The sequence below is a fragment of the Neofelis nebulosa genome, chromosome 5, assembly GCF_028018385.1.
Source record: "Neofelis nebulosa isolate mNeoNeb1 chromosome 5, mNeoNeb1.pri, whole genome shotgun sequence".
Classification (NCBI taxonomy): Eukaryota; Metazoa; Chordata; class Mammalia; order Carnivora; family Felidae; genus Neofelis; species Neofelis nebulosa.
Genome location: NC_080786.1, coordinates 36,737,818 through 36,755,777, shown reverse-complemented (window position 1 = coordinate 36,755,777; position 17,960 = coordinate 36,737,818). Strand labels below are relative to the sequence as shown.

Below are 17,960 nucleotides of genomic sequence, written 5' to 3'. Positions count from 1 at the left end.
AAGAACCTGTCCCCATTATCTTAGGGCAAGAACCACCAGAAGTTTTCCCTAAGATATTTAGGAAATATTGAGAGTCATAAAGATTCTCAGTAGTTTTCCAAAGAGTGGTTTCTCTGAAGTTAGCTTTTTTTTTTTTAAATAAACTTTTAATTTTAGTTTTATGTTTAGAGGAAATTTGAGAAGATGGAAGAGAGAATTCTCATATACCCAACACCCAAGTCTCCCCTATTGGTAATGCCTTACGTTAGTATGGTGCGTTTGTCATAACCAGTGAATCAAAACGGTTACAACATTTTTAACTAAAGTCCATACTCAGATTTCCTTGGTTTTTCAATAATGTCCTTTTTTGGTTGTTGTTCTAGGAAAGCATCCAGGGTAACACATTACACTTAGTTGTAATGTCTCCTTAGGCTCCCCTGGGCTGTGAGAGCTTCTTATATTTTTCTTGTTTGTGAGGACTTGGACAGTTTTGAGGAATACTGATCAATTATTTATAGCATTTCCTACCACTGGGGTTTGTCTGATGTTTTTCTCGTGATTAAACTGGGATTATAGGTTTTGGGGAGGAAGACCATAGAGGTAAAGTGCTATTTTCATTCATATCCTATCAAGGTATGTACTGGACATGGGCTAGCCAGGTTAAAGTCATGCTTGTCAGTTTTCTCCTCTGTAGAGTTTTCTCCTCGCTTCCCTTCCGTACTGTACTCTTTGGAAGGAAGTCAACGTGTATATCCCACACTTAAGGGATGGAGAATTATGGTCCTCCTCCTTGAAGGAGCAGGCAGTTAACTTTAAAAATTCTCAGGCTGTCTTTTCATTTGAAGGAAGTTTCTCTCCAGCTTCCTTTTCTGTCTTCCAGATACTCTTTTAAGAACACATAGGGCTGCCAAACAATGGAGCCTGACTTCAAAGGATCTTTTATGGGACTCAACATTTCTAAATGTATCTAAATACATGCAATCTCAATATACCACATGACCAGAATTTTAAAATGCAAGCAGTGGCTCTCCTCCAGGTAGGCACTGTTTGACTACTGCTTCAGGCAGGATGACTCCCTTTGAAGCAAGCCCGGAACGGTGTCTGATACGGGGCCCACCCCTTGTCTACCCTGCTGGTAGGTATTGTGGATGAGGCTGGTCTAACTTAAAAGTCAGGAATAAGTGAAAACCCCCCAACAAGAGGAAGATTCAGAAAGGAAGTACTAGAAAATACTGATGATGTTCATTGTACTGGACACATAAATAATGTCCTACCACGTTACAATAACAGCACTCTCTTCTATAAGCCAAGAGTATCATGGCAAAGACACACAACATAATCAGAGATCACATCCCTACAAAAAAGTAAGGGAAAGAATTTCACACCAAGGAAAGATGATTATTTAAAGACATAATGAGACTCTATCAAGAATAGTCACCATGTGAGTCGGGAAACATAGCACTTGTATCTTAGCATAATAAATTTTTATAACTTAATAAAAAGCTATTGAACTCTGGAAAGATAAGACCCAACCCCACTGTTTTGGTTCCCTCCAGTGGTTGTGTCCTGCTGCCCCCTTGGGGCCTTGCCACAGGGTAAGGAGGAGCAAGGAAGTGACACAAACTGTTTTTCTCTCACTCTCTTTTCCTCCTTATTATTTCCTGGACTTTGAAGTTCAATGCCATGTAAATATTAACTTGCTTCTTACATAAAGCTTCAAAGAACAAACTGTAATCTGAGCATATGATTTACCCTAACATTTTCCCATGAGCTCTAAGGATTCTGATTTCGTCTCTATTTCACAGAATTAGTTTGAAAACAGTCTTTAACTTCTCCTTCTTCTTCTCATTATTATTATTCTTGTTATTACTATTATTATTAATCATCTCCCTCCTTCTCCTCATTATCATCACATGATGGAAATATTTTCCAAAGAATGCCTGAGATGATTTTAGGTGGTAACATCCACTAAGTTTCCTTTTAAATATATTTAAGTTAAAAAGCTAATTTGACTTGAGGTGCCTGGCTGGCTTAGTCAGTAGAGTATGCGACTCTTAGTCTTGGGATTGTGAGTTCAAGTCCCATGTTGGGTAAACAGATTACTTAAAAAACAAACAAACAAAAAAAAACAGCCTAATTTGACTTAAAGAAAAAACATGTCAGTGGTAGTACAACTTGTAAAAGGTAGGGCAAAATTATCACTGGCTAAAGTTTGGGACTTACTCAACTCTTGAAATAATCAGTTTCAGAGGTGAAATTTATTGCACAGGTAAAAGTGGAATTATATTATTATAACTTCGGGAACAACTCACAGCAATAAGGTCCATGGGTTTTTTGTTCTGTTTTGTTTTGTTTTGTTTTTGTTTTTGTTTTTTTTGTTTCTTGTTTCTGCTAGTCACATTACCAACAGTTTTCTTTTATAATACAATCGTGCCGACCATGATGGTCTAAATCACTCTGACAAACCTTTCAAACCGAATTAGACACCCCATTGACACAATCTTTGCAAAGCTGGTCAAAAGAAAGTCTCTCGGAATTTGTTTTAGAGATGTTTTTGGATTTTCTCCTAGGTTATGTTTTATTTTCCCCAAATTAAAATAATATAAAATAATTATGGCTTTTCCTAACATTGAGAACCTTAAACATATGTTACAATTTGACTTACTGAAGAAACAATCCCTTAGTTATGAGATCTTGATTTTATAAAAATTATGTCTTATTATTCCCTTCTAGCTCCATCATGCTGATGTGTTCTTTTGCAAGGTATGTGTCATCTAGAGTTGGCTTGCTGGACCTGAACTGTGTAGCCAGTATGATCTCAATAAATGAAAGACTGATACTTTTAAAAAATGCTAATTTCCTTAATCTTTTCACCTCCCCCTGCACTGAGATGTTTTTCCTTGACACATAATTAAATGCTTTTGAGCGTTTGCTGAATTACTGTGTGGTTAATCCCTCTCAACAGCAGGAAGCTTAGATATTTGTAAATTTCCTCAGTGCACCGTTTCTGATTAGTTGACCTTTTCTAAATACCAAACCAACTGGTTGCAGTCAGTTCTATCACTCCGTGATCAGCCTGCGTTTATCCATAAAGTTCTTGTTGGTTTTCATTTGTTTTGAGAATTGGTATAGACAGAACAAATGGCTGTTGCATTAGAGTTTTGAATTTATCTTAAACTGTAATCACTGATGTTATCTTTCTTCATAAGCTCCAAAGAGTACCTTTGTTGTTATTCTGGTTTATACTAATACTTTACCTTTATATATACACCCTTCCTTTTGCAAAGTGACTTAATTTGTTTTATTGATTGTAGGTATCAGTGATAGTGCACTTAATTAGCTTTCAAAACACAACTATGTTATCATCACATTATTTCTAAAAAATACATGAACATTCTTTCCAGCCGTGCCCATTCTCCAATCCCTTCTTCTCTCTCTTTCTCTCCTGCCCTCCTTCTGTTCTTTCCTTCCTGCATCAAACATTTATTGAACATCTACATGTCAGGCACTGTGCTAGATATTGCTAGAGTCAATGGTGGAAAAACTCTTGGTTCCCGAGGAACCTTATTCTATAGGTTTAAAATCATTCCTTCCTGTTTATTCCAAAGATCACTCAGGATGAAAACACACTAATGAAATTCATGGGAAGGAAAGCAAACATGGACTGCTCCTACTGAACTGGAGAAAAAACATGTTACCCACCTTTAGCTGCTGCAGAATAATCTTTCTTCCTTGTGGGCTCTGGCTATATCAACAATCCTTCTTTTCCCCCCAAGAATTGGCTCTGGAGAGGGCGTTCTTCCTCCTCTAGCACAAATAGCCTTCAGTGGGAATGTTGGGATGGACACCAGTTGAATGAGGCCCAGAGCAGCTGGAGTCCTCCTAGAAAACTTAGATGCCCACACTCGTTTGGTGTGGCTGCCTGAGGCCTCTGGTAGAGAGCTCCTGTAGGAAACCACAAATGCACAGGAAATTGGGGAAAATCAGATAAAGGCAAACCTTTAAATGACATATGTACAGAAAGGAAACAGTTAAGAATTAACCCAAATTAATTTAAGGCTATAAGAACAAGTGGTGCAACGGTTTAGTTAATAAGTAGCTAGTCTGCAAAGCTAAGGCATTTGAGCCAAAGGACTAAGGGCCTTTAGAACTGTAAGAGGGCAGGTGGATGGAGAAATGGACCTATCACAGAGTCACAAATTGCTGTGGGAAGTAGGAGCAGGCACTGCACAGTGAACCAATACAGACTCGTACATACAACCACCTACCTGTACATACATCTATGGATCCATTCAGAAAACACTTGTCGAGCCCCACTGTTCTAAGGATAGTATTGAAGATATAGCAGTGCGCATGCCTTCATGGACTCTAACATTCACCAGCATGCAGGAGGTACATTGAACAACAAACTGGAATTTAGGTAGGTATTATATAAAGAAAAGGCAATGTTAAAACTTGAGTCTGCTAAGTTTGGCTAGTTTCTTTGGAATAGCAGGGACCAAAGAACCTTCCAGGGGAAAGAGCCGTCACCTACTTCCTTACCCTTTCTCTAATCTCGTTTTCTCCCCCTCCTTTCTTTCTTTTAGCTCATCAAGACCATGTCACCATCCACTTCTTTAGGCTCAGGCTCATCTATACTCAGACCTCTAGTCCTGCCCTAATAGGAAACATGAGACCCTTGGCTGTTCTGCACTTGGCTTCTTGAATTTCGGATTTATTTTTTGTTTTTGACCTCTAAAAATTGAATTCAAGTTCCTGGAATTCAAAGACTCAATATTTATCTATATGCTGTGTTTAACTTATGCCCATCAATCTATATGATGCACTCAAATCCCTAATCTAGCCATGAAGAATTGGGAATGTGGAGTATGACAACCAGGTCAGTGTGCCTAGGGAGAACAGTCAGTGGACAGAGGTGAGTAAACCCAAAAGTGAGATGGGTTAAACGTCTGGAGACCGAATCAGGAGATGTAGTCCACAAGGATCATAGTCTACAGGGGACATGTTGCTTCTAGAAGACTTTCCCAAAACTTATTCATCCTATGTTGTGGTTTAGTGATAAGAATAAGGGGTCTCATTGTAAATAAAACCAGGAAAAAGACCATTTGTAAAATCAAATGAAAAAGGGTATAGGATAGAAGGGTGACTATCCTTAAAAAGACTAGAAAAGGAAAAGCCAAGGAGGAAGTTTTATCATTGTGTCTCCAAAACTGTGCAGATGGGGAGATGACTGACTGGTCTCATTATCCATTTGGAAGGCAGATCCCATAGAAGAAACACGTGATAGCATAATTTAATTAATAAATTCATTCCCTAGGGTTTTTTGCTTGTTTGTTTTTCTGAGCACATACTGTAGTCCAAATACTACTGAAGATAAATCCGTGATAAGACACAACCTCTTTCCTCTTGGAGCTCATTGTCTAATGGGAAATACAGGCTTATAAACAACTCATGAAAAATACCACAAGTTGGATTTTCTAACACAAGATTCCTTAGGACCTCAGAGCAGGGGCTCCAATACTTCCTAGCGAGGTCAAGGAAAACTCTCCCAAGGAAGTGACCTTTCAGTTGAGTTCTAAAGAACAAGGGTCATTTCAGGTAAGAATTTTTTGTCTCCACTTAGCTCTTCTTCTCCCTCCATCCCCCCATTTAGCTTTTCTTCATGGGAAAAGATTATTTAGGACTAATCTACCATGAATATTTCTGGGTTTTTTTTTTTTTTGAAAAATATAGCTCTCATTATTTAAAAAAAAATTTTTTTTAATGTTTATTGATTTTTGAGACAGAGAGAGAGCATGAATGGGGGAGGGTCAGAGAGAGAGAGGGAGACACAGAATCTGAAACAGGCTCCAGGCTCTGAGCTGTCAACACAGAGCCCGATGCGGGGCTTGAACTCATGGACCGCGAGCCACCCAGGCGTCCCTATAGCTCTCGTTATTAAGCTAAAATTTCAGTTGATTTTTAGAGCCAGTGTGGAAATAATTTACTTGGACCTGAACTGAAAAAGTTTTTGAATCTACAAAGCCAAGGACTAAATCTTTGAGCAGTTAGAAGACATGCTGAGAGATACAGCCAGACTGGCCAGACATCCCTACTTTTCCTTACCAATTTATGATTGGTAACTGGCTCCACCTGATGAGGGACAGAAGCAGAAGAATGTGTGCATTTAGCTCAGAAGTCTACCTGTAGACTGCGTAGTTCCAATAAGGATCAAATATGTGCTAGTTGCTACATTCTTAAAGGGTCTCATGATTGCCTGTATATTTCACTGATAGTTAATACCCAACTGACTGATAAGCACCAGAGAAGTCCTACAGAAGTAGCTTTATTAGTAGAAATTCAAATAAAACATTTATGATCTAATACTCCCTGCACATGTCCTCCCCCTTGAGCACTAAGCATATAACCACCAGCTGCCCATGGGTCCTTCCCCTGTCCTCCTTAAATAAGTTTACTAAGTTGCACCATACAATGTCTCAAGAATTCTACCTTGACCATTGCACTCAACAACCCCATAACATTTTTGGTGGCCTGTGCAGGGATTATGGAATGAATACAAGAGCTTCTGTGCAACTTGGTAAGTCTCTTTTACTTCTCCAGCCTCTACTTCTTACTTGTTCTTTTCTGGAAATGTCCTGAATAGTATGACCCTTGGGAATGAGTCTTGCCTGAGTGCTCAGGAGAAAACCTCTTGCCCGTGGCCACACTATGGAAAGGGATGGACTCCTGCCACCCAGCTAGATATTATTACTTTGGCTGTAATGGTTTTGGGCTCAGAAATCAGACTCTCCTTGGGGCACCTGGGTGGCTAGTCGGTTGAGCGTCCGACTTCGGCTCAGGTCATGATCTCGCAGTCCATGAGTTCGAGCCCCACGTCGGGCTCTGTGCTGACTGCTCAGAGCCTGGAGCCTGTTTCAGATTCTGTGTCTCCCTCTCTCTCTGCCCCTCCCCCGTTCATGCTCTGTCTCTCTCTGTCTCAAAAATAAATAAACGTTAAAAAATTTTTTTAAAAAAAGAAATCAGACTCTCTTTATTTTTCCTGTTATTTTGATGCATATATTATCGTCAGGTTTAGGATGGCCACCAATCTCAAAACTCCCTCATAAGGTTTCTACCTATATAACCCAGTGTGATCCCTCGATTAGCATAAAATCCAAGATATGTCTGACCATGTACTTCTCAAAAGGGACCAGTCAGAACTACCCAATGGGGAGCTGGACTGTAAACAGAGATCCTGAGTAAGTTGCCTGGATTCGATAGGAACTCCATGCTTTTATTTTTTTCATGTCTCTCATTTGTCCTTACTAAAGGGCTATTTGACATTCTCGGTCCTGCTCTCAGATTGAATACACTTCCAGCTTAGATATATGATGCTTAATACAACATGAAAACCCCATCCATTAATACTAGACCTAGACGCTTACAAAGGTTAATATTATTGATCACCAAATATATTGACTTCTTCAAAATGGAGACAGACCCAGTGTCTGTAGCATCTCAGTCCATTCACCAGCACCCACTGTAGTCCAGAATGCAACTGGAAAGCAAAGGGAGGTTGACATCGCTTCTCAGGTAGTACAAAGGTGTCAGAGGGTTAGGAATGAGGGACACCTCTCAGCACTCTGAACCCCAGATACCTTCAGCAATATTCCTGGTGGGATGCCATTTGGAAGTTGAGGGGGATTTTGGCAATGGTTTTAGTTATATGGTCTCCTCGTTTTATAGGGATTAACTATGGAATCAACTTCCTCAGTCCCATGGGATTCCCCTTTGGGCCATCTCATAGCACACTGGAGTCAATTTGGACAACAGGATTTAAAGAAGAAGTGCTTCATCTTTTTTCTACAAAAATGCCTGGCTTTAGTATTCTTTGGATGATGATGAAAAATGGCCCATTAACAGGTCCTTAAGCTTCAATACTATTTATCAATTTGCCTTTTTTTGCAGGCAACAGGGAAAATGAACCAAAATACCCTACATCCAGGTCTTTGTGGCACTGAGTCAGGATCTTAATCTAAGAGAGACTTGTAGGATGTGTCTGGCAAGATTCCAGGCTCCCCACCTTTAGATATTTCAGACAATGATTGTTTAAAAAGACCACCATAATCAAAGAAACCAACTCAGTCAGACAAACAAGAAAATCAATGAGCAGAAGAAAAAGTGAAAATGAGCCTGTAAGCAAGCCCCAGTCCCCTAGTAATTCCCACTCCACATAAACCTTTGGAGCCTTCTACTCCTAGTTCAGTGGGACATAAACTAGAAACAGAACATCATACTTACCAAACACTCAGACTAAGGAAGGATTGTATCCACTTCAGAAAGTAGCAAATGAGGAAATGAGCACAATTAAGGTACATGTTCCATTTTCCATGTCAAATCTGGCTCAAATAAAACCAAAGCTAGGATGATACTCAGAGGATCCATCCAAGTTTATAGATGGATTTCACCAGGTGTCTCTAACATTTGATTTAACCTGGAAGGATATCTATATTATTCTAACACATTGCTGTACCCCAGAAGTAAAGGCCTGGACTTGAACTGGGGCACAAGAATTTGTAGATGAGGGGCACATGGGTGGCTCAGTTGGTTAAGCATCCAACTTCTGCTCAGGTCATGATCTTACAGTTCCTGAGTTTGAGCCCCACGTTGGGTTCTCTGCTGTCAGTACAGAGCCTGCTTCCTGATCCTCTGTTCCTCTCTAACTCTGCTGCTCCCCCACTCATGCTCCCTCTCTCAAAAATAAATAAACATAAAAAAAAAAAAAAAGGAATTTGCAGATGAGTTGGCAACTAGGGGTAGAAACCATTATCCAGCAGGAGGAGAGGTTGTTCCTAATGCTGAGTCTTACTGGAACTACCAAGACGACAGACCTGGCAGGGAAAGACGAGACTATACAGTCACCTATTTATTGGAGGGAGTGTAAAGAGGATTTTCTACACCTGTCAATTCTGATAAAATTAAGGAAGTGACCGAGGCAAATGCTGAAAATACAGCCTTATTTCAGGGGTGTTTAATAGAAGCAACTTATAGATACAGATTTAGACCCAAACACACCAGAAGGGATGGCTATCCTAAATAAGCATTTTATGAGCCAGTCGGCACCATTCACTGTAAACTGGCAAAGATGGCCCTAGGCCCTCAAACTCCAACCCAGTGGCTGCTGGAAGCGGCCACTGGAGTCTTTAAAAACAGAGATATGGCTTTAAAACAGGAGAAGGACCACAGGGCTAAAATAACAGAGTAGAATGAAGGTTCAAATATTGGCTACCATTATTGTGTATCCCCAACAATGCCAGGCTAACCAGGGCAGCAGAAGAAACCGGTCTCAGACAGAAGTTCAGGTAAGACCTCATACTATAGGTGTGGCCAAACTGGACACTGGAGTAAAGAATGTCTGAATAAATGCTCTCTGCAGGGGCCAATCCCACTTGCAAAGCAGAGGGACACTGGAAAAGGGACTGTCCTTATCTCCAGAGAGAGGGGAAGACAGGAACTCATTTCCCAGCCTGAGAGCAACAACCCGAACAGATGGCATTATGGGGCTGAAGCTGGTCTGGCTTCCCTGAACATCAAGGTGGCTAAGCCCTGGATTACCCCGGACGTGGGAGGTAAGTTCACTGATTTTCTTATCGATACGGGAGCCACTTACTCTGCCCTTGTTCAGCACTCTTGCCTGACCTGTCTTTCTAAACATAAAATTACCGGAATAGAAGCAGAACCTAAATCATGCTAAGTAACTTTTCCTTTAACCTGTAAATATGAAGACCATTAATCACCCACTCTTTTCCGGTTCTCCCTTCCTGTCTCACTTCCCTACTGGGAAGGGACTTCATGTTTAATTAAGTTGGGAAGCTAGTTCAAACTAACTGGGTAGGAGGATAGTCTCTTTTCCCTGAGGGCTGAAGAAAAACCAGGCATTCATCCTGGAATTCCCCCTAATGTTTGGGAACAAGTAGACCCACGAGCATGGAATTGTGACATCCCAGGGAACGCAATATGGGTCCATGACATCAAAGTAGGTCTAAAGGATCTTGCTATTATTCCACACAAAAAACAATACCCTCTTAAGAGAGAAGCCAGAGCTAGACTCCAACCACTTACAGGTAAATTTCTTAAATATGGAATTCTTAAACCTTGTTTATCCCCTTTTAATACTCCCATTTTGCCTGTTAAGAAGCTTAATGGTGAGTACAGAATGGTACAAGACCTCAAAGCAATAAACTAAGCGGTAGAGTCCCTATTCACCCTATAGTACCAAACCTTTATACTATTATTGACTCAAATTCTGGGCAATAGAGAATGGTTTACAGTGCTTGATTTAAAGGATGCCTTCTTTTGTATCCCCTTAAGAGAAGAGGCCCAGACTCTATTTGCCTTTGAATGGACTCCTTTAGGAGAACAAGCATGGCAGCTTACATGGACAGTCCTTCCATGGGGATTTAGAGATAGTCCCCATTTGTTTGGCAAGGCACTCAGTAGAGAACTTAGATATCTTACATTGCCTCAAGGAACAATATCACAATATGTTGATGAAATTTTAATATGCAGCCCCACAAAAGGGGCCTTGGGCTATAATTCTATTGTGTACTAAACTTTCTTGGAGAGAGAGGATACTGAGTATCACCTAAAAGGCTGAAATTCTAATTTCTAATTCTAATTTCTAATTTCTAAATTTCTAAACAGAAAGTACAATACTTAGGATATGAATTAACTCCTGGAGATCATTCCCTGTCAATTGAGAGAAAAAGAGCTATAATAGAATTGGGACCTCCTGCCACAAGAAAAAACGACTCCAAACCTTTTTAGGAATGGCTGGATTTTGCCACCTATGGATTCCAGGGTTTGGAGTCTTTGCTAAATCTCAATATAAGGCCACTAGGGGGCCAAATAAGAGCCTTTAAAACGGGACAAAGAACAACAGGGGGCCTTTCAACAACTAAAAACTAAACTATCTTCGGCCAGGCCCTGGCTCTACCAAACTTAGAAAAACCCATTTACCCTATTCATTGTTGAAAAACAGGGCCAAGCGCTAGGACTACTAACACAAAAACTATGGGCATGAATTGAGACCTATAGGATGTTTTTTCAAGCCACTGAAAGTACAGCCCAAGGATGGCCAGCATGTCTCTGAGCAGTGGCAGCCACTGCATGGCTAGTAGAAGCATCTAAACTTTCAATGGGAAGGCCATTGACAGTGATGACTTCTTATCACTGTCCTTTAGAAACTAAAGGACATCAGTGAATGACAGGGTGATGACTAAAGATCAAACTATACTTTAGATTCCCCCAGTACTGTTCTCAAACCTGTCAAACCCTAAATCCGGAATTCCTCATGCCTGGACGAGGCCATGCTACTACTCTGCCTGAACATGACTGTAAAGAGGCAATAGAATTAGTCTATTCCAGCCACGTCTGGATCTAGAAGATCAAGCCACAGAGAGTTGGTTTATAGAGGACAGGAGTTTTACGTAAGAAGGACAAAGTAAAGCTGGGTATGTAATTGTTAGTTTCATGAAAGCTACTGAAGCCAACCCGTTACCAACCAATGCTTCAGCTCAAAAGGCAGAACTGATAGTTCTCATGCAAGCTCTTCAGTTAGCTAAAGGCCTAAGAGTTGGGGCGCTTGGGTGGCTCAGTTGGTTAAGCGTCTGACTCTTGGTTTCGGCTCAGGTCAGGATCTCACAGTTCGTGTGAGCTGGAGCCCCACATGGTGCTCGCTGCTGTCAGCACAGAGCCTGCTTGGGATTCTGTCTCTCCCTCTCTCTCTCTCTGCCCCTCCCCTACTCATGTACACACTCTCAACAAATAAATAAATAAACATTTTTTAAAAAGGTCTAAGTGTGTGTGTGTGTGTGTGTGTGTGTGTGTGTGTGTGTATGCCTTCCTTGCACTTCATGCATATGGTGCCATCTGGAAGTAAAAGGGATTATTAACTGGTCATAATTCCCCTATTAAATATGGACTTAAATTTGTAACTCTGTTAGAGGCAGTTCATCTCCCTAAAGAAGCTGCTGTAAAGCATCTTAGAGGACATCCAAAGGGAACAAATTTAGAATCTAAAGGAAATAATTTAGACAATTTGGCAGCCCAAGTGACAGCTTGAACTAAACTAGTTCTGAGTCTTAGACCAGTCTCTAATCTCTTAAGCACTGTGGTTTCCACTTATACTATGGAAGGGAACAACAGAGCACCTGGGGGAAAATCTACTAAAACTGCTGAGGGATGGTATAAGAAGTGATAAAGGAAAAATCTTTGTCCCTAAGGAAAAACAATGCAAATTAGCAACAAGATTGCACCAGTCTACTCATATGGGAAGAGAAGCTTTATGGAATTTCACCAGACCCTTATTTGATGGAATAGGATTAAGAGCCGTTTTATAAAATGCATGTAAGTCTTGTGCAGTGTGTGCCCAGGTTAACCTTGAAGGTGCACTATGACCACCTTCGTTTTTTAACACTTGCCCAAAGATGTGGAAAATACCCTGGGGAAGACTAGCAAATTGATTTTACAGTTGCCACCTTATAAGGGATATAAATATTCATTAGTCTATATAAACACCTTTACTGGATGGATGGAGGTCTTCCCATGTGAGACAGAAAAGGCTACTGAAGTAACAAAGACTTTATTAAGGGAAATCGGTCCCCAGTTTGGGCTCCCTTGATCTCTTCAAGGTGACAATGCCCCATCCTTTACAGCCCAAATAACTCAACAGGTAGCCCAAACCCATAAAATTAAATATTTTTTACATATAGCCTGACATCCTCAATCACCAGGCACAGTTGAAAAGGCCAACCATAATTTTAAAAGATACCTTACTAAGATGAGGATAGAAACACAAGAAAACTGGGTAACTCTTTTACAAATAGGTCTCTTAGGAATAAGAACTACCCCACAGGAAAGATTAGAGTTAAGCCCTTTTGAATTAATATATGGTTGACCCTTACCATTGACTTATCCTCAGTCCCAGACTAAAGTAATGTTACACTTCTCATTAGACACTAGATTAGTCCATAAAGCTCTTAACAAACATGCTAATAAAGTACTGCCAAAACCGGACCCTAAGGAAATTCAAAATTCTTTACAAGTAAACCCCAGAGAACTAGTCTATTTAAAATAGACTGGCAGGCAAACATCTCAGGAGAACAAATTCCTAAATGGAAATGACCTTACAGGGTCATTTTAAGCACTCCACTGCGGTAAAACTAGAAGGTCACTCAACATAGACTCATATTTCTTGAATTAAACTTATACCCCTTCAACAGAGAATGACAATGAACTGGTCGATGTGCCCTCATATTCCTGTGAACCAGCAGATCTCAAATTCCTTTTCAACAACGAGATAAGAAAACATGAAGGTCTCTTTTCTTTTACCTGCCATCTACACACCATACCTAAGTGGTAACTCTTTTTTACAGTCGGTATAACATTACGTGGAGCTACAAAACCAGTATTCATGCTGGATTTGTAGCTCACTGCCCGTATCAAGCACTTCAGGCCTTCCTTGGTGGGTTTCTACTTTACAAGATACAGATTGGCATTATTTACATCAATACATAGCTGATATGATACATCACCTCCACACTAGCACATAGAGGGATATTTCTATTACTAGAAAGAATGTTTCTTGCTGGTCTATGATAGATGTTACATGTGACTCTCTAGGCCATAAGATGCCTTTCTCTTACCCTCAAATCTATTAAAATTTTAACTGAATATGCCAACCTACAGGTAGGCTTATAACAACAAATTCCCCAATTACACAGTCCTTCCTGTCGATATCATCCAGGAAGGATGATATCAAATATGGGATGAATCTATGTGGCTTATTACCACAACAGGACAACTAAGCCAGAAGACCTATGCTGGAAACAGAAAACAACATACCCTTGATTCATGGCTCAATATACTCACCAAATGGGATGGCTCCCCCAGAAGCCTGTGACCATACCGTCACTTTATAGGCAATTGATTGGTTTGCTACTGACTGGACAAAGTGACCAGGCATCAGATGGCTAACACCTAATGGAACACAACGGTTATATGGGCCAAATATGCAGCCATGGCTTCCACCAGGCTGGAATGGAAGATGTACTATAGATTATGGCTAGATGCATGGCCACAGCACTAAGACTATTACAATTCCAGCTAATCTTCCATATCTAAAACAACAATGGACAGGATCTGTGTTCCATTGGTATGATCATCTGACATCTATTTTTCTTCTATCAGTAGGTTTAGAAAATGTCATATGGCACATGGAGGCCCTTGACAAACACAATTAAGGCCTTAAATGACCCTTAAAATAATATTGCATTATTAAACTCTGAAATAACTCATGTATAAAGCAGTTCTACAAAATAGAATGGCATTAGATGTCTCAGCAGCACAAGGAGGAACATGTGCCGTTATTAAAGTGGAATGTTGCGGGGCGCCTGGGTGGCTCAGTCAGTTGAGTGTCTGAGTCAGCTCAGGTCATGGTCTCACGGTTTGTGAGTTTGAGCCCCACATCGGGCTTGGGCTCGGTGCTGACAGCTCGGAGCTTGGAGCCTGCTTCGGATTCTGTGTCTCCCTCTCTCTCTGCCCCTCCCCTGCTTGCGCTCTGTCTCTCTCTCAAAAATAAACATTAAAAAAAATAAATAAAGTGGAATGTTGCATCTACATTCAGGATTATGACAAAAATATAAGAAGATTACTTACTGATATGAATAATCAAATTGGTGCTCTTAAAGATCCTACATTGTCACTTAATGACTGGTTACATTCCTGGTCAGGAGGTGGACTGTCCCACACTAAAAGGTCTTCTCATTGCTCTTCTTATTTTCATAATAATAATAATAATAATAATAATCCTAATGTGTTGTCTCTTTTGCTTGGTTCTCTATTCTTGAGATACCTGCAAGTAGTTCCTGACTCCTTCACCCAGCCGACATATGATCCTTACTACTTGAAACAAATTCATCCTGATGTCCACTCTGGACTCTACAGCAACAGCCTTCCATAATAGTTACTTGCAGGGACAGAGAGTGACTAATTTTGGTCCATAGGTTGGGACATCTCTATGACCCCTGTCAGCCTGAAGAAGTCACAGAAGATGAGGCCTGCACCCTTCAACAACCTTCAAGATTTAAGGACCGAAAATTGGCCAGGGGGGAAATGACGAGGGACAGACGCAGAGAAATGTTCACTTTTGGCTGATCTACAGCCTGCACAGTTCCAGTAAGGAGCCAACATGCTGGCTGCTACATTCTTAAAGGGCCTCATGACAGTCTATACATCTCACTCATAGTTAATACCAAACCGAATGATAAGCACTGGAGAAATGTTACAAAAGTGGTTTTAGGAGTAGAAATTCAAAGCAAACATTTATGATCTAACACTCCCTGCACGTCCCCTCCCCCTTGAGCACTAAGTATATAACTACCAGGTTCATACAGCAAAAAAGCGCAGTCCTTTCTGCCCACGGGTCCTGCCTATGTGCTGCTTAAATAAACTAAGTTGCACCACATAACATTTCAAGAATTCTTTCTTGATCTTTGCACTCGATGACCCCGCAACACCCCTGGGAACTTTTCAGGCCCTGTAATAGCAGACTCCACATTTCCTGAACAAAAAATAAATATGTGTACGGGAGTGCAGCAAGGGGCTTCTTCCATGCTCAAAGGAAGCACTTCTAGACAGTTCCCAGTAATAGTTAACTGGAGGACTTGAATTAATTTTTATTTTCCCAGACCTGTGAAGGCCCCCTAATAGTTTTCTAGGGATGGCATAACACAACACAACATAGGCTAGGTTGTCTAATCAACAGAAATTAATTCTCTCACAGTTCTGGAGGATGTTAGATCAAGATGTCAGCAAGGGCTGGTGTCCTCTGAGGCCTCTCTGCTTGGTTTGCAGATGGCTGCCTTCTGCCATGTCTTCACATGGCCTTTTCTCTGTGCGTGCAAATCCCTAGTGTGTCTTTTTTGTGTCCTAATTTATTATTCTTATAAGGAGACCAGTCAGACTGGATTGGGGCCCACCTAAAATGGCCTCATTCTAACATAAATACCTCTTGAAAGGCCCTATCTGCAAATACAGTCACATTCTAAAGTACTGGGTGTTAGGGCTTCAATATGTGCATTTTTAGGGCTGAAAATTCAGCCCTTTACAGCCCTGTCCCTTTGCCAATTCTTGCTATCTGGTTGCCCTGTGGTTCACTGTGTGGAAAACAGCATGAACCACAGAAGAAGCCAGGGACCACAGGGCCCTCTATTTGCTAAAACAACGCTTGCCTCAAACCAAGAGAGAAGTGGAAGAGTCTTGGGACTTACACCCCTTTATGCCTACTTCTTGCATTCTATTACAGAGAGACCCATTGTTGATGCCTTCCCAGGATTTGGGGCATTTCCGAGTTTTAAAAGTGACACAGTAACTTTCTACTTGAAGCAGCTGAAATGCCTATTTTGCATCTGAGGATCACATGGGAAAGATACAAGCCATTCACCATCAGAAGTTTCAGATTAAGGAGTTTTTAAAGATCTCAGGTTGCGTTTAGAAACAAACTACAATGTGAAAACAGAGCCAAGAGGAGAGGAAGTAAAAGAACCTTGCAAGGCACAGTTAGTAGCACTCTGAAAGTCAGTATTTCCTGTTTGCTAACAAACCTCATTCTTCCACAACGGCCTTGCTCAACGATGGCAGGTCTTGTAATGCCAGTGGCTCTAGGTCAAGTCACTGAAAGCCAGGTGTTTCTATTTTACTTTCCTAATCCCTGCCGGTCCCCATCAAGTTTCTTCCATTGTTTCTAATCCCCCTTAATCCTCCCACTGCCATTTGTTCTCACTTCCCCCTATCCTTTCAAGTGCCTCTTGGTTCCCCCAAGCCTTTGTCCCTTTCCCTCTCCGCCAACCCCAGTCCTTTCTAATCACTCCCGGTCCTACAGATCCCCGCCCTTTACATTCCAGTCCTTTATGCCCTCCCCTTAACGCCCATTCCTCCAGTCCCTCCCACTACGTCTATTCCCGTAGCCCCAACTGCTCTGCGTCAGCCCCTCCCCACCTCAAAGGGAACGCAGGCGTTTTAAGGCTGATAAACATAGCCCATTGCCTACTAAAAGCACTGTGCCGATTTACGCTCACATCAACATCGAATTCGATGAACAGGCTTGATGTCAGAAACATCATCAGCAACCCTATTATTCTTTTAACTATCTGATAGCATTTTTTGGTGAAAATAAACAGCTTGCTGTTTTATATTGTATTTTTCTCGATTACTAGTAATGTTGGAAATCTTAACATGTGTTGTTTTGGTTAACTATTTCTTGTTCTGTGAATTGCCTGTTCATATTCTTTGTCCATTTTTCAATTGGGTTACCTTTTCCTTATTGACTTATATTTGGATTATTAGTCTTTTATATATTTCACTATTATTTTCTCCTCGATGTCCCTTTTAACTAGGCTAAGCAGGACTGCATATTCCTTAAAATGCCGTTATGCAGATGTAATGGAATACTGACCAACCAAGATTCTGCAGAAATGTTCAAAAGTCGTTAAAAGAATTCCATCCAGTATGAATTCCCGGCGAAAGACAGGCAATGCAGGGAACAAGGGTACATAGGACTGCCTCGCTATAGGTCTCTACCTTCAGAGACGCCCGGGGGTGGGCAGAGAGTCTGTAGCCTCCGCAGGCAGGCAAGGCCAGAGCAGGCTGAGAGAGTGCAAAAGCTGAGAAGGGCCGGCAGAAGAACCGGCACACCGCACCGAGAAGCGCGGAAGGACTGTGGCCAGGTCTTTTCCCTCCAAAGTCCGGGTTTCTCTGACTCACGAACGACCTCTGGAGGCAAACACTCTACAAATTTCGCTCCGTTCTACCCATTCAGAAACCTTCTCCACTGCTAGGCTGGTCCCACGTTTTGCTTTCGCAAAAGAGCGCATTTCCGGGGTGGGGACCCCGAGGGCCTTTCTGGGAAATGGAATCTTGGTCAGGAGGATTCTGGGAGTCGT

The 17,960-nt window shown here is 41.2% G+C and overlaps 1 protein-coding gene across 7 annotated transcripts in view; it reads right to left on the bottom strand.

Annotated features, from left to right (window-relative positions):
- Positions 1-17,960, bottom strand: part of ZBTB38 (zinc finger and BTB domain containing 38) — a 172,567-nt gene extending 154,607 nt beyond the window's left edge. For 2 of the 7 annotated variants that reach the window (XM_058730065.1, XM_058730066.1), the window contains exons 1-2: positions 17,474-17,866; positions 3,682-3,924 (exon numbers count right to left, since the gene is read on the bottom strand). The gene's annotated coding sequence lies outside the window, so the exon portion shown is untranslated. Of the gene's footprint in view, positions 1-3,681; positions 3,925-17,473 lie in introns of all 7 variants that reach the window. The other 5 variants (XM_058730060.1, XM_058730057.1, XR_009261824.1 and 2 more) reach the window with 4 other exon arrangements.